The sequence below is a fragment of the Oncorhynchus clarkii genome, chromosome 13, assembly GCF_045791955.1.
Source record: "Oncorhynchus clarkii lewisi isolate Uvic-CL-2024 chromosome 13, UVic_Ocla_1.0, whole genome shotgun sequence".
Taxonomy (NCBI): domain Eukaryota; kingdom Metazoa; phylum Chordata; class Actinopteri; order Salmoniformes; family Salmonidae; genus Oncorhynchus; species Oncorhynchus clarkii.
Window position 1 is genome coordinate 39409427 of NC_092159.1, and position 23549 is coordinate 39432975.

A 23549-nucleotide genomic window follows, 5' to 3' on the forward strand; every position below is an offset into this window, starting at 1 on the left:
ATCCTGAACATGTGTCCTTCACCTCTGCACTGGGAGTGGCACATTTTATGTCAGTGCCCCTGCCCTGCTGCCTGTATCTGGCAAGAATGCACAACAGGTCCCCCATCCATTAGCAGCTTATTCATGGGAGACAGATGCAGACAAAGAACACACAAAGTAGAAACTACCATGGCCTGAAATATCATGGCCCGTAACAATGTTAAAGTCCAAAATAACTTGAAAAGTAGGGCAGTCGTCAAGGATCACAGTTTTCACTTTATCTTATAATTACATAATTTAATCAGGACCCAAAATAAGAAGAAAGCATCCCTCCCTCCCTGGGCTGCCACAGTGAAGACCCAGTATATTGGGCAGCCACAGTGGAGACCCATAATATTGGGCAGCCACAGAGGAGACCCAGTAAATTGGGCACCCACAGTGGAGACCCAGTATATTGGGCAGCTACAGTGGAGACCCAGTATATTGGGCAGCCACAGTGGAGACCCAGTCAATTGGGCAGCCACAGTGGAGACCCGGTATATTGGGCAGCCACAGTGGAGACCCAGTATATTGGGCAGCCACAGTGGAGACCCAGTCAATTGGGCAGCCACAGTGGAGACCCAGTATATTGGGCAGCCACAATGGAGTCCCAGAAAATTGGGCAACATGCATGGCAGGAATTCAGGCATCCTCATTAAGTAATTGCTGTTTACAACTGGCAGTAGAGCAGAGTGAGTTGAGCCCACGATGCAGCAGCACCAGACCTGGGCTGGGCTCCGTCCCCTAGGAAATTTGTCACCTAAGCGCCAGAGGCTTGCTGACGTCACGGCTGGCCTGGGCCGAGGATGTTCAATGTTATAGGGCTGAAGGCCCCTGTGTTGGGGTGGATTGCCCCATGGACAAACAGAGCTGGTCATTCTGTATGGGGGATAGTTTTCCTACACAGCTGAGACACATCCCAGACAATAAAGGAGTGTGGGGGGGGGGGGGGGGGGGGGGGGGGGGGGGTTGAGGTTATGACCTCACTTTACAAATGGTGTAGAGTGGGAAGACCACATGTGGCAAGGTGCAATGTTGATCTTTATCAAGCCATTCATTCACAGGACCAGTCAGCTTACTGGGTATTGCAGTAGAAGGATGCAAATGTACTGCTGCTGCTGATGTTGAATATCAATCAACGGTGTCATAATGGTAGGAAACATAATTATCTTGAAACTGGGTGAGGCTTTGTTTTTGGACATGATAGCCCAATCCTCATTCTCTGTGTTTATACTGAAGGAGAGAGATATGTGAGCAGCTAAGAGGGAAAGAACAGGAATGCATAAATAATGAAACAACAAAAGACAAATGGAAAGAACCCAATCTAAAATACAGGCGTCTAGTTATGGTTGTCAGGTGGGAAATCACCACTGGTCTGGTGCACAGTATTTAAGTAAACAAAATAGTATTTACTCTACTTTTTACTTTTACTAGCTCAGTACTTTTTCCACCACTGTATTCAAGTACATTTTAAACCATATACTTTTAGACTTTTACTCGAGTAGTATTTTACTGGGTGACTTTCACTTTTACTTGAGTAATTTTCTATTAAGGTATCTTTACTTTAACTCAAGTATGACAATTTTGTACTTCTTCCACCACTGCACAGCACAGCACAGCACAGACAAAGGATTTGTTTAAGGTTACAATACCAAACCTAATTTGTGTTGCCACAAATAGAGCTGTGAAAAGAGAGACTTTTTGAGAATTGGACATTCCAAAGGGCCTGTGAAGTCATTAAGGACCAGCGACTATGGGTTACATAACCCTGTAATGTTGCTGCCTGCCTCCTCAAATTGTTACCTTAAGTCTGGGCTGGGTGCGTTCCAAAGCCTTGACCCCCATCTCTATCACCCTGCATAAAACTGGGGTCAGAGTCCAGACAGGCAACGTTAGTGAGTGGGCTCTACTCGGCCCCTGAGATCTAATGAAAACATACCATTGAATTAGCCTACCAGTCTGCAGTTCAACTCACATACATACAAGATGTTCAGCTGTGACCTGGGGACCGTGAGTACTTTCAGAGGGACTGGAACCAATCGGTCTGGACTGCTGTCGGTTAAAAAAAACAACACTTTTTCTTTAACAAAAATCCAGTTTATGTGTATAGATAAAGTGTAAAAGTTATGTACCTGATGTTCTTCAATGGGCATTTGAATGGTTCTGTATATCAGGGGAAAACCTGAACTCTTAGCTATGTACCTAAGCTAAATGGTTCCATTCAGTAAAAGAGTAGCATAAACTTGTGTGCAAGTCTTACATGACCATACAGCAAGCACAAGTGAAAAAGAAACAAACAAGCACAGAGGTGTGGCTGGGCAAGTTGTCTCAGTCACAACATTGCAAATCCAATGACATCCAATAGCACTGAGAGACCAGCTAGAGACACAGAAAAACATGTCAAGGCAAAGGGCCCTCTAACTGAATATTTCCTCACAAGACTGAGATCATGTGACACACAATCCTTCCTCACGTGAGGTGTCTGCCATCATCCGTGTGGAGGGAGAAAGGGATGAGTGTAATGTACCGGGGGAATTGGGAACTTAAAGATCAGGAGGAATGTGCGCTGCCAAGCACCCTTAGTTACAACTGCCTTTAAGTTAGTGAAACAGATCTTTTGTCCAAGTAATCAATATGAATATTTCTCTTCTTTTCTCTTTTTTTACAGCCACTAGGGTCTGTTAATGGGGATATTTGTTATAGAAGTCTTTTTCTCCCTAGGCCTAGACCCTGTCACATGCTGGTAGATAGGCATCTGCTGCTATTCCTTTATGAGGCTCCTCAGAAACCTTTGTGGAGCAGTTAAGTGGAGATCTTCTGCTTTGATAAACTACTGTGACTTTCCTTTTCTGTCTGAGGGAAGGAACACCATGACCTTTTCTCTCTGTTTTGGTTGTTTTTTTGACAGAGAGGGCGTTAGGGTGGCTGAGGCAGCATGTCATGGACAGGCACCAGCAGGCAGGCAGGCAGGCGGTCTGAGGAGGGTGTGCCGTCTCCACAAATGCCATGGGTGGCATCAACGATGAGAGGCATCGCATTTCAAAGCCCTATCTGACACACACTGAACATGTCTCTACACTCTTAGAAGAAGAAAAAAGGTTCCAAAAGAGTTCTTCAGCAGTCCCCACAGGATAGAGCCCTTTTTATTTCCAATTAGAGCCCTTTTTGCTTCCAGTTAGAACCATCTGTGGATCCTAAAAGGGTTTTTACCTGGAACCAAAAGGGTTCTTCCTGGAACAAAAAAAAGGTTATTCAAAGGGTTCTGCTATGGGGACAGCTGAAAAACCCATGTAGGTTCCTGATAGCACCTTTGTATCTAAAAGTGTCGAATTGACAGAGTGACGATGGGGTTTCTGGCACACTTATGTCTTTAGACATATGTCTTTAGTTTGTAAGTATCTTTTTCAGTGGTTACAGACAGAAAACATTGAGCTAGTGATGACTTGATGCAACCAACCATAGGGCTGTTGTTTGAAATGAACATGGGGGGCTTTCTTGACTAGTTATAGAGTGAATGTAATGTTCACAAAGACAGAGTCCTTGATTTACCCCTATGAAGACATTTGCCATGTTGAAAGGGGTGAACGACTTCAGTTGCAGACTTACACCATGTTCAATCCCCATGGAGGATGATTGCTGGTTGTCGACCTGCTGTGTTTATGGTTCTTAGATATAAACTGTTGCTTACGCACTATGGGATCTTCAGTAATGAACGGGTGATGCCCTGAAAGGTTACTTTAGTTAATCTCTGCCTAAATCCATCTTGGATGAATGAGCTGCATTGCCTGTCATTGCTTGTTTACAGTAGAATACCATACCTGCACATTCCGTGCTTTCAGAATGTATTAACACCCCTTGACTTTTTCCACATTTTGTTGTGTTACAGTGTGATTCAAATTGATTTAATGTCATCTACACAAAATACTCTGTAATGTTAAAGTGGAAGAATAATTACATATGTTTTTTTGTACTTAATATAAATTTAAAACACTAATATCTTGATTGGCGGCAATTACAGCTGTGAGTCTTTCTGGGTAAGTCTTTAAGAGCTTTCCACACCTGGATTATACAATATTTGCCCATTATTCATTTTTGAATTCTTCAAGCTCTGTCAAGTTGGTTGTTGATCATTGCTAGACAGCCTCTTTCAAGTCTTGCCATAGATTTTCAAGATTATTTAAGTCAAAATTGTAACTAGGCCACTCCGGAAAATTCAATGTTATCTTGGTAAGCAACTCCAGTGTATATTTGGCCTTGTGTTTTAGATAATTGTCCTGCTGAAAGGTGAATTTGTCTCCAAGTGTCTTTTGGAAGCAGACTGAACCAAGCTTTCCTCTAGGATTTTGCCTGTGCTTAGCTCTATTCCGTTTCTTTTTATCCTAAAAACTCCCTAATCCTTGTCAATGACAAGCATACCCATAACATGATGCAGCCACCACTATGGTTGAAAATATGAAGAGTGGTACTCAATGATGTGTTGTGTTAGATTTGTCCCAAGCATAACGCTTTGTGTTCAGGACAATGTTGTTGATCCATCCTCAGTTATCTCTTATCACAGCCATTAAACTCTGTAACGGTTTTAAAATCACCATTGGCCTCATGGTAAAATCCCTGAGCGGTTTCCTTCCTTTCAGTCAACTATATTTTTGTGGTGACTAGATGTATTGATACACCATCCAAAGTCTAATTAATAACTGCACCATGCTCAAAGGGATATTCAATGTCATGTTCTTTACCCAACTACCAATACCATAGGTGCCCTTCTTTGCAAACCATTGGAAAACCTCCCTGGTCTTTGTGGTTGAATCTGTGCTTGAAATCCACTGCTTGACCGAGGGACCTTACATATGTGTGGGTTACAGAGCGGAGGTATTTATTTTTAAAAATCATGTTAAACACTATTATTGCACACAGAGTGAGTGTAAATTGAGTCTCAATTTAATCCATTTTGAACTCAGGCTGGAACACAACAAAATGTGGAAAAAGTCAAGGGGTGTGAATACTTTCTGAAGGCTCTGTATGTCCTTCTGTCCTCTCAGTATTTGGGAACCAAAGCCATCTGTCGTCCAGGGGTGTTTGAAACCATTGGCAGATGGGACTAGAAACAATATCTAAATGTTGTTAGCCTTGTAAGGTTTGTAGGTTTGGTACCTAAAGCCCAGTACAAGTGCAGAATGATTGGGCCAGTTGACAGTAGGTCATCTTGGATGATGTCATTCCAGAGTCACTATGGTGACACTTCTGTGAAACTGGAGCGATGAGGTAATGAGGGTGGGCCCAGGTCACACACTGTTGCTATCTCCTCTGTGTTTGTTCTGACCTCAGTGTGAAGATGCCTTGAAGGAGCAGGAAGGTCTCACACCACATAAAACCACATAGGGTTGATTTAGATCCTTACCACACACACACCTCTCATGTCTTACCCCCCAGCCCCTCTTTGTCCAACTGGTGGTATTTGTGGCACATCTATTGTGGCTAACAAAAGGAACAAATGTCCCCTCCATCGGGCTGGCGGGGAGTCGTTGTACTGTCCTGATCACTCGCCGGCCACACAATGGTGCTGTGCGTCACTCGCCACAACAGAGCTTGCTGACGTACCGTGGTGACGTTCAAGTGATAGAAAAGGCACAAAAAGACGGACTCCAAATACCGTTGGCAGCCGAGGGTAGAGAATAAAACAACAAAGGGAAGGAGCAAATTAAGGAGGAGAATGTCAAAGTGATATCATTCACTCATTGGTATTCGGAGGAACAAAGAGCAGTCAGGTCCAAAAGTAGTGGGGTTTCATCAATGTGTATTTACCAGAAGAGGCTGGTGGGAGGAGCTATAGGAGGATGGGCTCAGTGTAATGGCTGGGATTGATTCAATGGAACGGAGTCAAACATGTGGTTTCCATATGTTTGATCTGTTTGATACCGTTCCATTACACCATTCCAGCCATTACAATGAGCCTGTCCCCCTACAGCTCCCACCAGCCCCCACTGGTATTTACTCATGTTAGTTAGAGTGGCTTTGAAGTCACTTCTTCATGGAGACAAACACAGTATAAGCTATAGGAACTTAGAATTGGTGATAAAGGGTAGGGTTACAAAGGGTAGGGTTGCTATATTAAGATTTAGATAAAGCTGTCAAAAGTGAAATCCCTGATAGGATTATTTACCACTATCTGAGGGGGTGACTGATACTGAGAAATATTGACTTAGCCTGTTTAACAGCAAATGACTCTTGACATGCAGACCATCAACTTTATCCTAAAACTGCTTTCATGCCCAACCATCTTGTTTTGGATGATAACAGTCAAACCATTGTTGTTGCATTTTGATCAGTGAGACTGAATAAGAAAGGTGTCAATCACCTATAGCGCAATCTTCTTCTTCTTCTTCTTTTACTGCTGCAGCTTTTCCAACACTAAGGAAAGGCCAGTGATGAAACGTTTCCTGATGAACTGTGGGACGTTGATCCATCATACTGGAAGTGGGGGGTCACCCAGGTGCCTGGTTTGAAGTAGTTATCAGACACATGTCGTTTTTAAATCAGTGTGAAAAATGCACTTCCCATAAGATTGCTCACATGCTTCGTGAACAACAGGTGTAGACTAACAGTGAAAGGCTTTATTTACGGGTCTTTTTCCAACAAGGCGGAGTTAAAGAGAAGATGCTAAATAAAAATAGAAATAGTGACACAAGGAATAAATACACCGTGAATAGCAAATAAAAAGAACGAGTCAAAATCACATGGCTATATACAGGGAGTACCAATACTGAGTTGACGTGCAGGGACACGAAGTAGTTAAAGTAGCTATGTACATATAGTATGGGTAAAGTGACTAGGCAGCAGGATAGATAACAGACAATAACAGCTTATGTGGTGAGTGTGAACGTTTTTGTGTGTGTGTGCGTGCATGCATGCGTGTGTGTGTGAGAGAGAGAGAGAGAGAGAGTGGCGTCAGTATGCATGTGTGTGGGCGTATATAGTGTGTATGTGTGTGTTGGGGTGTTAGTGTAAGTATGTGTTAGTGTGTGGGTAGTGTCCGGTGTTTGTGCATAGAGTCACTGCAAGAGAGTTAGTGCAAAAATGGGTTAATGCAGGTAATCCGGGTAGCCATTTGATTAGCTATTTAGCAGTCTTGTTAGCAGTAGTATAGCTTGTGGGTAGAAACTGTTCATGGTCCTATTGGTCCCAGACTTGGTGCACTGGTAACACTTACCATGTGGTAGCAGAGACAGTCTATGGCTTTGGTGGCTGGAGTCTTTGCCAATTTTTTGGGCCTTCCCCTGACACCGCCTGTTGCATAGTTCTTGGATGGCAGGGAGCTCACCGCCCTCTGTAGCTCCTTGCGGCCGGGTGCCTTTGCAGTTGCCTTGAGAAGCGGGGATGCAGCCAGTCAAGATGCTCTCAATGGTGCAGCCATATAACTTTTTGAGGATCTAAGGACCCAGCCTCCTGAGGGGGAAGATGTGCTGTCATGCTCTCTTCACAAGTGTGTGGGTGTGTGTGGACCATGTTAATTCCTTAGTGATGTGAACACCAAGGAACTTGAAGCTCTCGACCCACTCCACTATAGCCCCATCAACGTGGATGCAGCGTGCTCGCCCTTCCGCTTCCTGTAGTCCACGATCAGCTCCTTTGTCTTGCTGACGTTGAGGGAGAGGTTGTATTCAGGCACCACACTGCCAGGTCTCTGACCTCCTTCTTATAGGCTGATTCATTGTTATCGGTAATCAGTCCTTCCAGCATTGTATCGTAAGCAAACTTCATGATGATGGTGAGGGAGTTGTGAGCGTCCACGCAGTCGTGGGTGAACTTGGAGTAGACGAGGGGACTAAGCACACGGCTCTGAGGGCCCCCCTTGTTGATGGTCAGCGTCTGGGATGTTTTGTTGTCTACCCTCAACGCCTGGGGATGGCCCTTCAGGAAGTCCAGGATACAGTTGCAGAGGGAGGTTTTCAATCCCAGGGTCCTGAGCTTGGTGATGAGCTTGAAGGGGTCTATGGTGTTGAATGTTGAGCTGTGTAGAAGACTGGATTAACTTTTTCAATGCAATTAACCAGTTGCATCTCTAGGGGCGCTATTTCATTTTTGGATAAAAAACGTTCCCGTTTTAAGCGCAATATTTTGTCACGAAAAGATGCTTGACTATGCATATTCTTGACAGTTTTGGACAGAAAACACTCTGAAGTTTCAGAATCTGCAAAGATTTTGTCTGTAAGTGCCCCAGAACTCATTCTACAGGCGAAACCAAGATGATACGTCAAACAGGAAATGAGCAGAATTTCTGAAGCTCTGTTTTCTAATGTCTCCTTATATGGCTGTGAATGCGACAGGAATAAGCTTAGACCTTCTGCCGTTTCCCCAAGATGTCGGCAGCATTGTGACGTATTTGTAGGCATATCATTGGAAGATTGACCATAAGAGACTACATTTTCCAAGTGTCCGCCTGGTGTCCTGCGTCGAAACTGGTGCGCAAAGCCATGTGCAAGTATTTTTCCATTTGATTGAGAGGAGAAACCATGCTTCCACGAACGATATATCATCGAAGAGATATGTGAAAAACACCTTGAGGATTGATTCTAAACAACGTTTGCCATGTTTTCAGTCGATATTATGGAGTTAATTTGGAAAAAAGTTCGCGTTTTGAGGACTGAATGTTCGGTTTTTTTTGGTAGCCAAATGTGATGTACAAAACGGAGCTATTTCTAATACACAAAGAATCTTTTTGGAAAAACTGAGCATTTGCTATCTAACTGAGTCTCCTCATTGAAAACATCCGAAGTTCTTCAAAGGTAAATGATTTTATTTGAAGGCTTTTATGTTTTTGTTGAAATGTTGCGTGCTGGATGCTAACGCTAATGCTAACGCTAAATGCTACGCTAGCTAGCTACTTTTACACAAATTATTGTTTTCCTATGGTTGAGAAGCATATTCTGAAAATCTGAGATGACAGTGTTGTTTACAAAAGGCTAAGCTTGAGAGATGGCATATTTATTTCATTTCATTTGCGATTTTCATGAATAGTTAACGTTGCGTTATTGTAATGAGCTTGAGTCTGTATTCACGATCCCGGATCCGGGATGGGGAGATCAGAAAGGTTAAACATATTTTACCTTGAAGCAAAACAGGAACTCTCCAAGCCTAAGGTTAGATGCCAATCAAAAACAAGTTGGTATCTATTTGTAAGCTCAGTGCATAAATATTATAAAGTACCTATGTATATTTGTAATTTTGTGAGGCAGTTGGAACGCATGTGAAACCTGAGTTTTTCCATGGAAACTCAAATGAAAACATTACATTATTAGCTGGTGATTTCAAAAAGATGAAGTGATACTGAAGTGATACAAAACAGAAACCAAACCCAGTTAAATTTGGAAGGTGTAAATATGTCACATCCATCAGATTGCATTGTGAATGTGTCAGCTCCCTTGCCCTCCATTTGGCAAATCAGACCATAACTCCATCCTCCTGCTTCCTACTTACGAGCAAAAACGGAAACAGGAAGTACCTGTGACACGCTCAATATGGAAGTGGTACGATGAAGTAGATGCTAAGTTACAGGACTGTTTTGCTAGCACAGACTGGAATATGTTCCGGGATTCATCTGATAACATTGAAGAGTTTACCACATCAGTCACCGGCTTCATTAATAAGTGCTGTGGCAGAACAGATGTGACGGTTGTCGTTGGTGGAAGAAGGTGAGGACCCAAGCGCAGCGTGGTAAGTGTTCATGATTATTTAATAGAACAGAACACTGAATGATAAAACAACAAGAGACCGAAATGAAACCGAAACAGTTCTGTCTGGTGCAGACACAAAACAGAAAACAAACACCCACAACCAAAATGGGGAAAACAGGCTACCTAAGTATGATTCTCAATCAGAGACAACGAATGACACCTGCCTCTGATTGAGAACCATACTCGGCCAAACACATAGAAATATACCAACACAGAAAAAGGACATAGACTACCCACCCCAACACACTCCCTGACCAACCTAACACAAAGACATAAAAAAAGGAACTAAGGTCAGAATGTGACAACAGGAGGTTTGATCAAAATGTTTACACTGATCAGACATGGACACAAGTGTGATAGCTCAGTTTCAAGGGTGTTTATTAAATCAATAAAGAAAATAAAATAATAGCTCTTCTCCAGGAGACCTCCTCCGGGTTACTGTCTTCTGGGCTCTGGTGTATTTCTGTCTCCTTTGGGGGGAGAAATGGATCCCTTGGTTCTAGCAGACGACTATATGTGGGCCAGCTGGAAAACAGTTCCCACAAATCGTTGGGGCAACAACAGCACCTCTCAAAGTTCCCCATGTTGGTGTGACACCTGATACAAAAGGTTATTCTTGATTTGGAAATGGTATGATATGATATCGCCAGTCACTCACCCCCGGAAGTAGCTGGCCATCCATCACTATCACATGGGCCCTGGCGGCTTTCAAGTTCGGGTACTCCCACTGTCCCCTCAGTTGGCCCATGGCAGGTGTCTCGGCTGGTCCCTCGAAATTGATGAGGGTGAGAATGAGCTCCTCTTCTGGTTGTTCACTGGGGGAGATTGGTTCCGGTGCCCCCTCGGACTTGGACTCCAGACCCGTAGATGCGGGTTTGGCAACCGCTTGGTTCCGGGCCACGCAGGCGACGGGCTATCCTCGCTCTTGCCTCCTGCCGGCTCGTACCTTTTTTCCCAGTTCGTGCCTCCGCAGTGCCACGAACAGAGGACAATCTCATCCCACAAGGAGGGGTCCCGGCAATTCGGGTACCACACCCACCATCATCCAGCAGTTCCCTTGTGCCGTCACAATGTTGGCCTGCACGGTCAGATAACGCTTGGTGTCGCCGTGGACACAAAAGATGGACATCTCCTCGCTACGTTCGGTCTACTTGGCCAGCAGGTGCGTGTTTCCGAGCGTAACTCCCGGAGTCCAACAGAGCTCGGGTGTCGTGTCCGTCGACTTTCACTGGGACCATGGGTGCCGGTGGTTCACGGTGGGCCCAACATGAGGTGACGTAGTTTACTGCGTGGCCTGTCTCGTCTCCGGGGCTTTCTGATGGCACCGACTCCTCTCAACCCGGGCAATTCCATGCGAGGTATCCAGGGCGCCACACTCAAAATGCCTCCTTTGGTCTCCATCCACCAGGAGGTCCTCCAAGGTCTGGGACGTGTGTAGACTTGTCGCCCTCTTCATGTCATGGGGTAGCACCCGTAAGAAGTGATCCATGACCACTTTGTCTATGATGGAGAGGGTGAATACGTTGGTTAGGAGCCATGCCCTAGTGATGCGTAGTAGGTTGCTCATTTGGGGGGGGGGGGGGGCGTATTGCAGTCTCCTTTGGGGGGAAAAACAGAGCCCCCCTCGTTTCTAGCAGACTGTTAGGACGACTATAAGGGAGCAACCTCTCTCCCCAAAAAGCCCCTGTGTGATGCCCTTCTGGCAGCTTTATGGGATTCGTATGGTTGGTGATCAACCCCTTGATTAAGCACCAGCCTCAATCAGCCCCAATTAGTCCTGGCTGGAGGGCCCGTCGAGACCTAGCACGTCCTGCAGAGGGTAAGAGGGTCCAGCAGAGGCTTAAACAGGTTAACATTCACAAGCGTGTGGGGTCAGGCGTAATACCAGGACACGAACACAGGGCATATGCTGAATATCTGGCATGTCTTCACCAGGGGTTGGAACCAAAATTATTTTCCAATTGTTTCTTTCTGAACAGAACCAAAATTTATTTTCGGTTACATTGTACCGACCAGCAAAATAAAGTTCTGAACAAGTTTGAACCAACAACAAAAAAGTTACGGTTTCTATAGTTCCTTTTCTGAAATTTTTTAACCAGTGAAATCACGTTTCTTTTTATATTTAGCTCATTAAATTACTTCACCAATCAGTGCGGTTGGAGCAGGCAAGCTAGTTGTTTACATGCACGCTGGACAGACAAGTGTAGCCTCCCCTTATGGGTGGGGAGAGAGCAAGAGAGGGTTGAGGAGCAGGTTTGAACCCCTAGGCATCTTGTTATGACATGCATTATCTGAATTAGGTCCACATAATTATACCTAGGAGGAGTGGCTTCTATGAAGGAACTTTGAATGCCCTTTGTGCTAGCTAACTAACAAGCTTGAGCTAGCTAGCAAGCTTGCTCTAGCAAGATAACAAGCTTGTGTGTGCAGAGCGGCACCAGAATAAAAAATATGGCTTACGTTTTTGTAGTTAATAAATCCAACATTAAACGTGATAACTAGGCCTATAATCTCCTTAATGAATTACTTTGGTCATTAACTGCTAAAAGTACTCTCTTTGTTCCAGTCTAATTCACTTTTCCTTGGTGACCAAAAAGGGGGAACTCCTTCAGCTATCATGGTAGACTACTGTTTGGGTTGAATTAGTGCAAACCCCACACCCCTCTGTCTAAATGGGGTGAAACTATTTATTTTCCTCCGGCAGACCCAAATAGCCTCATCTATCAAGCCTTTCCCCCAGGGCGTATATACACTCCTAATTGCTAACATCTCTCCGAGTTGAACCCCAGCCAAAGCTAACACCCCCTGTTTGCCAGCCTGGGAGCGGCATCCATAAGCGTGAATAATGTTAGTCATTTCTTCACACCTACAATAGTATACCAACAGGAGAAACAGGCCGACTCTATGGATCATCACTGTTACAGTTTTTCTCAATTGCTAAAACACTAAAACCCATTGGCTGAACGAAGTTCTCAGTTGCCTGGACTCATTTAGCTAATTATGCAGTCTGTTGTCAATACCTTAAACCATTTCACATGGTAAAACACAATTTGCAGGTCTCGCTAATGCACATGTCATCCATACTGGTAAACACAAGTGGCAACAATCAAATACAAATAGAGAACACATGTCATTGATTGAACACAACCACTCAAAATTGATTTAACCTGTTTCAAATGATGCGACACAATCAATATAAGCCAGTTCAGAGAGCAAACAGGTTGTTGAAGGTGGGAAGGAGAAAGTCTGAGAATGGATAGAAGAAACAATGTGAGAGGACGAGGACGAGTGTGTCACGTTCTGACCTTAGTTCTTTTATTATGTCTTTGTTTTAGTATGGTCAGGGCGTGGGTTGTCTATGTTCCTTTTTCTATGTTTTGGGATTTCTGTGTTTGGCCTGGTATGGTTCTCAATCAGAGGCAGCTGTTTATCGTTGTCCCTGATTGAGAACCATATTTAGGTAGCCTGGTTTCACTTTTGAGTTGTGGGTGATTATTTTCCGTGTCAGTGTTTGTTACCACACGGGACCGTTTCATTTGTTTCACTTTGTTATTTTGTATTTTTGTAGTGTTCAGTTTGTCTTATCAAAATGGACACATACCACGCTGCAAATTGTATCGATCTCTCTTACTCCTCATCAGAGGAAGACGACGAACATTACAGAATCACCCACCACCAAAGGACCAAGCAGCGAGGTAACGGGCAGCAGCAGCGATCTCAGGACTCCTGGACATGGGAGGAGAATCTGGACAGCAAGGGACCCTGGGCACAGGCTGGAGAATATCGCCGCCCCAAGGCTGAGCTGGAGGCAACGAAAGCCGAGAGGCGGTAATATGAGGAGGCAGCACGGCAGCGCGGCTGGAAGCCCGAGAGGCAGCCCCAAAAATTTATTGGGGGGTGGCACACGGGGAGTTGGCGCAAGTTTCCTACCTGACTTTGCCACACTCCCCGTGTGCCACCCCCCAATACATTTTTGGGGCTGCCTCTTACCGTGGAGAGAGAGGGACCGGGCAGGCACCGTGTTATGCCGTGAGGCGCACGGTGTCCCCGGTGCGCAGTCATAGCCCGGTGCGATACATAGCAGCGCCTTGTATCGGCCGGGCTATAGTGGGCATCGAGCCAGGTGCCATGAAGCCGGCTCAGCGCATCTGGTCTCCAGTGCGTCTCCTCGGGCCGGGGTACATGGCACCAGCCTTACACATGGTGTCCCCGGTTCCCCAGCACAGCCCAGTGCGGGCTATTCCACCTCGCCGCACTGGCCTGGCTACGGGGAGCATTTAACCAGGTAAGGTTGGGCAGGCTCGGTGTTAGAGAACTCCAGTGCGCCTTCACGGTCCGGTCTATCCGATGCCACCTCCACGCACCAGCCCTCCGGTGGCAGCCCCCCGCACCAGGCTGTCTCTCCGTCTCCTCCCTACAAGTGTTCCCGCCTGTCCAGCGCTGCCAGAGCCTTCCTCCTGCCCAGCGCTGCCAGAGCCTCCCGTCTGTCCTGAGCTGCCAGAGTCTCCCGTCTGTCCTGAGCTGCCAGAGTCTCCCGTCTGTCCTGAGCTGCCAGAGTCTCCCGTCTGTCCTGAGCTGCCAGAGTCTCCCGTCTGTCCTGAGCTGCCAGAGTCTCCCGTCTGTCCTGAGCTGCCAGAGTCTCCCGTCTGTCCTGAGCTGCCAGAGTCTCCCGTCTGTCCTGAGCTGCCAGAGCCGCCAGTCAGCCAGGAGCTGCCAGAGCCGCCAGTCAGCCAGGAGCTGCCAGAGCCACCAGTCAGCCAGGAGCTGCCAGAGCCGTCAGTCAGCCAGGAGCTGCCAGAGCAGTCCGTCAGCCAGGAGCTGCCAGAATCGCCTGTCACGCCGGCGCTGCCAGAATCGCCCTTCACTCCGGAGCTGCCGGAGTCTCCCGCCTGTCCGGTGCTGCCGGAATCTCCCGTCCATCCAGTGCTGCCGGAATCTCCCGTCCATTCGGGACCCGTGGCTTGGGTCCCCAGTCCGAGGTCGGCGGCGAGGGTCGCCGCGTTAGAGGCCCCGGAGGCGGGTAAAGAGGCGGAGAAGAACTATGTTGGAGTGGGGTCCACGTCCCGCGCCAGAGCCGCCACCGCGGACAGACACCCACCCAGACCCTCCCCTATAGGAGTAGGTTTTGCGGCTGGAGTCCGCACCTTTGGGGGGGGGGGGGGGGGGGGATACTGTCACGTTCTGACCTTAGTTATTTTATTATGTCTTTGTTTTAGTATGGTCAGGGCGTGAGTTGGGTGGGTTGTCTATGTTCCTTTTTCTATGTTTTGGGATTTCTGTGTTTGGCCTGGTATGGTTCTCAATCAGAGGCAGCTGTTTATCGTTGTCCCTGATTGAGAACCATATTTAGGTAGCCTGGTTTCACTTTTGAGTTGTGGGTGATTATTTTCCGTGTCAGTGTTTGTTACCACACGGGACCGTTTCGTTTGTTTCACTTTGTTATTTGTATTTTTGTAGTGTTCAGTTTGTCTTATCAAAATGGACACTTACCACGCTGCAAATTGGTCCGACCTCTCTTACTCCTCATCAGAGGAAGACGACAAACGTTACAGTATGCGAGGTGGGCGACGAGGAGGAAGAGGAGGAGGGCAAGAAAGAGGAAGAGGAGGACGAAGAGGAAGACAAAGAGTGGAAATATCTGATGAAATTCGAGCAACAGTTATAGACCATGTTCTTGTCCATGGACTGACAATGAGGGAAGCAGGATTTAGAGTGCAACCCAATTTGAGACGATTTTCTGTGTCCACCATAGTAAGGACATTCAGAGAAGAGAACAGGTACAGGATACTACTGTATTTTTGTAATTGCAAATTTACTGTACTACACTATATGCAGCTGTTTCAAAAGACCTTTATAAAGTTAATCACTGTATGTATTGTACTGCATGAATATGTTTTGTAACTGCACAATTTTTTTTTTTAGAATTGCAAGGCTGCCACTTGCAGGTGGAAGGACAGCTATATTCACTCGGGAGCAAGAGGCCGTTATAGTTGGCATGGTCCTTCAAAATAATGCAATACGACTCAGAGAAATCCAGGAACGAGTGATACAAAAAAACACACACTTCCAGGGAATTCACAGTGTGAGCATTTCCACAATTGACCGTGTCCTCCATCGTAACAGGATGCGAATGAAACAAGTATACAGAGTACCTTTTGAGCGCAACTCACCAAGGGTGAAAGAACTGCGAGCTCAGTATGTGCAAGTAAGTGTACATTCAGAAACATTTACTGTAATCCAGATTGTCTACAGTACTAACACATACTATGTGAATGATATTACTCTTCAGTACATACAATGTATGTGAATCAGAAGCCTAATTGTACTCTACAGTATAGCACTGTCTCTGTACGACTTACAAAATCCAACATACAGTATATTGTATTTCTACACAGACAATATTTGACTTGGATTCCTTGGACAGACCCCATGAGTTCCTCTTTGTCAATGCAGCAGGCTTCAATCTAACAAAGAGGAGAAGGAGAGGCCAAAACATGATTGGACAGCGGGCCATTGTTGAAGTCCCTGGTCAACGAGGTGGCAATGTCACAATCTTTGCTGCTATCAGCAACCATGGTGTTCTACATCACCATGTTACACTCGGGCCATATAACACCCAGCACCTTCTAAGATTTATTGCCAATCTAAGAGATATTTTATTTGAGCAGCAGGTTCAAGAGCAGCAGGGTCAAGAGCTACATGAGAATCCCATTCCCACCTATGTGATAGTGTGGGACAATGTCAGTTTCCACCGAGCTGCTCATGTAAGGGAATGGTTTAACATCAATGGGCAGTTTATGAACTTGTACCTCCCTCCATACTCGCCTTTCCTGAATCCGATTGAGGAGTTTTTCTCCTCTTGGAGATGGAAAGTGTATGATAGACAACCCTACACCAGAGTAAATCTGCTGCAAGCCATGGATTTAGCCTGTGGTGATATAGGTGAGGAATCATGTCAGGGCTGGATACGGCACACAAGAGGCTTCTTGCTTGTGATGTCGACGAAGTGCTCTGGCCTGACCCAGCCCAAAGACAAGAAGAAGCACATTGATCACATGTTTACTCCTTTGATTTTTGTCCCTTTTAGTATTGTATACTATAGTACATTGCAATGTAGGCTGTATTCTGTACAATGGACTAATTGTATGGCCCTGAACATTGTGCTTTCCATTTATTAACAGTACTGACTGCTCAATAGATTTTGACTGGTTGCAGGTTCATATCAACAAAGAACAAGAGTTACAGTATCACAGAGACAAAGGACAAGTTTGTGAGATGCAGGGTACAGTACTGTAAAAATAGGGGTACAAGGAGGGGGAAGAACAAAAAACAAAATTGCAAAGAGCAAAGCAGAGTAGTAATTTCTGATCAATTTTGAGCTACTATGATAGAACATGTTTTCGTTCATCAAAAGACAATGACGGAAAAATATTAATATTTTTTTTAGATTAAAAATGTACTTCTCCCTGAGAATTGTATGTTTTGAACAATGTGTTTTCTATTTTTTGGTGTATTGTTTACTGACTGCTTGAGAGTGTATATCATTTTGATCACTTTGTTTATGATTTGAGAGCAGTGTTTGATTTTGAACACAGGTAAAGCTGTTTTGAGGCGAATGTTTCATTTTGCGAGAGGAGTCAGAGGTTATGTAAATAGTGCTTGAAGATGAGATTTTGTGTTTAATGTTTTCAGGAATTGGAGCAAGGTTTCAGATATTGTGTTTTACCAATTGAGAAAAACTGTAATCAAACTAGAATGGCTGGTCCCAGGTGAGTCAATGATGAGAGACAGATTGAGGCACGCTAGGAGTATGAAGCTCAGGGGCCTGTCTCTCCCACACACACTGCTTGGCTGGTTGGCTGGTCCCAGTTCAGCTCTCTTATCCTGAACACTGTCTAATAGGGAAGGAATGATGGGACAGAGAGAGAGAGAAAGTGAGAGAGAGAGAGAGAGAGAAGGTGAGTCAATGATGAGAGACAGATTGAGGCACGCTAGGAGTATGAAGCTCAGCGGCCTGTCTCTCCCACACACACTGCTTGGCTGGTTGGCTGGTCCCAGTTCAGCTCTCCTGAACACTGTCTAATAGGGAAGGAATGATGGGACAGAGAGAGAGAGAAAGTGAGAGAGAGAGAAGGTGAGTCAATGATGAGGGACAGATTGAGGCACGCTAGGAGTATGAAGCTCAGCGGCCTGTCTCTCCCACACACACTGCTTCATTACCAGTACATTACAGTGTTCTGGCAGCAGAATGTGTTTATCACTGAAACAGGTCTGAATCGGTTGGGAACAGAGAGATAGAGCTATCGCTCACCAGAATGTACACACGGTGGGCTACAGTAGCTCTGTAGATGCACGGCAGGATGCCCAGTGCTGATGTTTCAATCATCTTTTCAACAGACTTACATTTTTCCAGAGGACAGGATGTTTTCTCTCTCTGAGCTCAAGCTGCGTGGGTTGTTGCAAAGCAGACACAAGAAGAGAGAGAAAGAAAGTGAGGAGTGAAAGAGAGTAAAAAAAGCGAAGACGAAAGCCGTTCTCGGGTAAAGGCAGCAGTGATGTTCAGCCACATCCTACCATGATCTCTGACTGGAGGAAGATGAAAACGATAACTCTACTGCACTGCACATGGTTATCAGACACACACTGCACATGGTTATCAGACACACACTGCACATGGTTATCAGACACACACTGCATGTGTCTTCATGTGTTGAGGTGTGTCTATAGCATGCAGATAGGTTGAAATAGGCAATATATACATGTATGGACTGATATTACTTGTAAAATGTGACAAAAAATCAGATTAGGGTAGAGATACAGTATGAGCAACCTTGATTCCATGCTATTGAAATATGTTGGTTGGGCTACACTGAGATTCAGGGAACGTCTCTGCAAAAAGGAGAAGCCAAACCTGTGAGTTACTGAAAACCATATACAGTACTGCTAGCTAAACCAGACAAGCATGCAATAGTTTCAGCTTTGTCAAGCTAACGCCACAAATGGTCACATGAGCAGAGGCTTTCAAAAGCATGTTACAGTTTGCCCAGATCAGTTTCAGTGGTCACAAACTACATGCAGCTATTACACCATCATAAAGACATCTAGGGTCTGCATGGCTCTAGCAGATGCAGCCTTGCCCTGCCACAGATAGACAGGAAGACAGACAGACAGAGCTTTCTCAGCTGTTCCTTTAGGCAGCCAAGTGTCTCCAGACTCCATCCCCTTCATAGCCGGCACATTGTCTCCCTAATCCAATACAAGGCAACACGAGACCTAGAAATGACACGGGCCAGATTTACTGTACATACCATTGGCTATGCCTCATCCTGAAGTTTAGATGTCAGATGTGATCAAACAAGATGCAATAAGATTGTTGAAACTGTAGGCCTGTTGCAGGCCCAGACGAGAGGATTGTGTTGGGCAACCGCAATGTTGCACCCGTGGCCATCCATCAACAGCATGCCTGTGTCAGGGTTTAGTTGTAACCAAAACAAGCTACTATTGTCTCTTCCTGGCTGTCTGATGATGTGGAAAAAATAGAACGAATAATTGCAGAGAGAAAGCAAGAGAAACAGATGATCTCCCAAAACAAACATACAAGCCCTGGTATTTGTCTCCACCATCTCTAGATGGCCAGCATAACATCCTGCTAAACCGTGGGAGAGGAGCCTTTCTCAATGGGAAGGGTTCAGCTGCTGAGCCGTATGCCTACACTTTCTATGTATGGGCTTCTGTATGACTGGTGGATAAATGGGGGGAAAGTAATAGGAGACGGGTATAGCACAAGGCTTGGCCTAGACAGTCATGACCAAATCAAACACAGAGGGAAAGACTATAGAGGAAGAAAGGAAGTGAAGAAGGAGGAAAGAAGCTGCATGAGGACGAATATTAAAAACACAAGGACGGAGGATGTGGAAGAGGTGGCGGAAGAAGGGAGGAAGATGGAGAGCGGAGAGGAGGAGGTGGAGAGATAGGAGTCAAGTTAGAACACCTGACTCAAGGTCCAAAGATAGTCAAATATGTTTGATTTGGCTTCTGTGATTAGTGGTGTGCAGAGAGAGAGATAGAGAACACTAGTCTGGCAGGCGGAAATACCATGGAGCAGCTGGAGACACTACACAACACTCCGTCCCACCGCTTCAAAAGAAAACCCTGTGTAAGACACTAGATTCCAAAACAGAGCATTGTAAACTTATACCAATACACTGCACACACAGTCACATACCATCGTCTGAGAATAACAGATATTATGATAAATTAATTTGCCTTCATTTTAGAGGCTTTTGGTTGTGTCTTCCACCAATTAAGAAATCATTTCTAATGTTTAATGAGGGAGTAACAAAAGTCACTTCACTGCTGTCGTCTTGTGCAGTCAGGCGTAACAAACACACTTCCAGGAAGCAAAAACAAAAGGTCCTAGAATAATATGGTAACGTCTCTACTTCAAAATGGAAAACAGAGAGATGGTGCTGCAGAGGGCTCTACCAGCAACACCACCTAACCTCAAACAACATGCCCTCCCTCCCTCCTCCCCCCTGCCAACTGCAGCACCCACTAAAGGCGTCAGCAGGCTTCAGTTCGGCTGGCACCTAGCAACGGCTAGACGAACCAAACAAGCGTTTTAAAAGACCTTCCTTGAAAGCGGCAATAGTACTGTTTGTCCATTTTGAGATGCCGTAGCCAAATCAAATCAAATCAAATTGTATTTGTCACATGCGCCGAATACAACAACTTTACCGCGAAATACTTTCGTGCAAGTCCTTAACCAACGATGCTGTTCAATGCTGTTTAACTAAATATTTACTGAATAAACTAAAGTTTAAAAAAGTTACACAATAAAATTACACATCAATAACGATGCTATATACAGTGGCTACCAGTACCGAGTCAATGTGCGGGGGTACAGGTCAGTCAAGGTAGTTTGTATGTGTAGGTTGGTGTAAAGTGACTATGCATAGATAATAAACAGTGAGTAGCAGCAGTGTAAAAACAAAGGGGTTGGGGGTTCAATGTAAATAGTCCTGGTGGCCATTTGATTAATTGTTCAGCAGTCTTATAGCTTGGGGATAGAAGCTGTTAAGGAGTCTTTTGGATCTAGACTTAGTACTGCTTGTTGTGCGGTAGCAGAGAGAACAGTCTATGACCTGGGTAACTAGAGTCTTTTAACATTTTTTGGGCCTTCCTCTGACACCGCCTAGTATACAGGTCCTGGATGGCAGGAAGCTTGGCCCCAGTGATGTATTGGGCTGTGCGCACTACCCTCTGTAGCGCCTTATGGTCGGACGTCGAGCAGTTGCCATACCAGGCGGAGATGCAACAGGTCAGTATGCTCTAGATGGTGCAGCTGTCAAACCTTTTGAGGATCTGGGGACCCATGCCAAATCTTTTCAGCCTTCTGAGGGGAAAAGGGTGATGTTGTTCCCTCTTCACGATAGTCTTGGTGTGTTTGGACCATGATAGTCTGTTGGTGATGTGGACACCAAGGAACTTGAAACTCTCGACACGCTCCACTACAACTCTGCCTATGTTAATGGAGGCCTGTCCGGCCCTCCTTTTCCTGAAGTCCAACTCGTTTTCAAGCAGTACACACTTTCCTAAAATAGTCCGAATTAATCTAAGATAACTCAAGAAATCTGTCATTAATTTTGACGTTTTTGCAGTGGAGATCTTAGTCGCACAGTTTTACATCTTACCAAGATGTTTGATGCAGTATTTCTCAATGAAAAAATTTGCATGAAAATGAGTTATCTCTTGGTGAATGACAACAAAGACTTTATTGAAGAATCCATACTGTTCACCGATGAAGGGGCGTAGACTTCGGCTACTGACTTGAGCTTGCCTTGAGAATTTTTGGGGTGTGCTCGAACAGTCGAGAAAAAAACTTAATGAAGACCAAAACAAACAAAAATGTCACAAAATGTTATCATAATATACCCACAAACTCTTCCAAACTGTTTCATCTGAGAAGCATGCAGATGCCTCTAAAAGTACTAAGTACCATGGATCATTTAACGATTTGATTTTGACATTTTAAGGAACCTTTTAGGTATCAAAAAATAATATTTATTGAGTTTGGCCTTTACTACTATATCTCATAGAAAAGCATGGAGTAGAACAGTCATAAATGGCAAACAGACAGTCAAAAAAAATCTATCATTAGGAATAAGGTTGTAAAGTGTCTGTCCTATATCTAGGAGAGATAAGAAAGCTCACAAAATATTTTTGTGTTTTTTTGGACACATCCCTTATTTTTGTTGCCACAGAACTACCTCCATACTTCCATGAATTTGTATGGGTTACCTTCAGACGAGACCCTGACACCTGTGAGTCTCATCTTTTCATAGAGGGGTCATATTAGTTTTGTAGGCCAAACCGTTCAGACGCTACAGACGTTTCTGTGAGAAGGACGGTTTCCGGGATGTCTCCTGGTCGGACAAACACCGCTGTACCTCGGCCACCTTCCACCGCAGATGGGGAAGACCTACATAGGTGGGCCGCAGCCCATGCGATAAACTGACGGATTTTGATGGGTATTTTTTATTATGTAACTTAGATTGTAGCACGGGTGCGTTAATAGACTCTTAAGGATTAAGGCCTCTGTATACTCACTGTCCACAATTTGTTGGATGGAACGTGGGTTATTATCAGCTCTAACACTCTGATACAGGACTCTGGTAAACAACACTTACCATGAAACATGTTCAGACAGTGTGCACTACTACAAAAGTACAAACAACAAATATATCAGAGGATACACAAATCAAAATCCTCAACAACAGCCTTCTTGGTTACAGAATCTAATGAGGAATTGAAAAAGCTCCAGCACTGTTTTTTCCCAGAGAATAAATGAGTGTGGGAGGACGAAGTTGCTTTAAACGCCAGCCAACAAGATCTTTAAGAGGTTGCCATGGACCTTGTATCCATCGCACCACAGAGCCAGACTGACAGGGAGAGTTTTGTGGTTTGGGTCAGGGGGAATGTCCCAACAGCAAATGCATTGAAAGTAGAGTCAAAAATCATAATATACCTCATAAAATATACAACAGTTAAAATTTGTGAGGCGTAGTCCACATACCGTGGGTCTCACGGGTAACTCAGAGCACGGGCGGATTAATACCCAAGTTCTGAATGACTGCTCTATATACCTTTTACTCAGCATTATGTTCTACATCAGGGGTCAGCAGCAGGTGATTTTCTTTGGTCAAAAATAAGAAAATAACCAGGAATTCAGATAACAATGGGTTTCATTTAGGAAATCTGTTCACCAAGTATTCCCACAAATAAATAATAAATACATATGTGATCATGTGAAATTATATTAAATTATAGTTCTTTTCAAATACAATCTCTTTTTGGGCTGAGGTAGGGGTCACAGGTCAGAGGAGGTGGATAAACTTCCTCTTTCTCTCTGCAACTGCCCTCTTCTTTTTCTTCCATACACTAGACAGATGGCACATTTCCCACATTTCCCAATACTCTCAACTCTTACGTCTTAGGGTATTGGTATTGTAAGTAGTAAGTGTTCTTACTTCTAAAAATAATCAATATCCTGTGCTTTATTCTCCTGCTTTGTGCTGACTTGTGTTTACAGTTTATTGAGTAGGGGAGAGAGGGGTACATTCAGCATCACTATAACAAGGTATTATTTTTAACAAATATATCTACATACAGTACCAGTCAAAAGTTTGGATACACCTACTCATTCAAGGGTTTTTCTTTATTTTGACTATTTTCTACATTGTAGAATAATAGTGAAAACATCAAAACTATGAAACAACACATATGGAATCATGTAGTAAC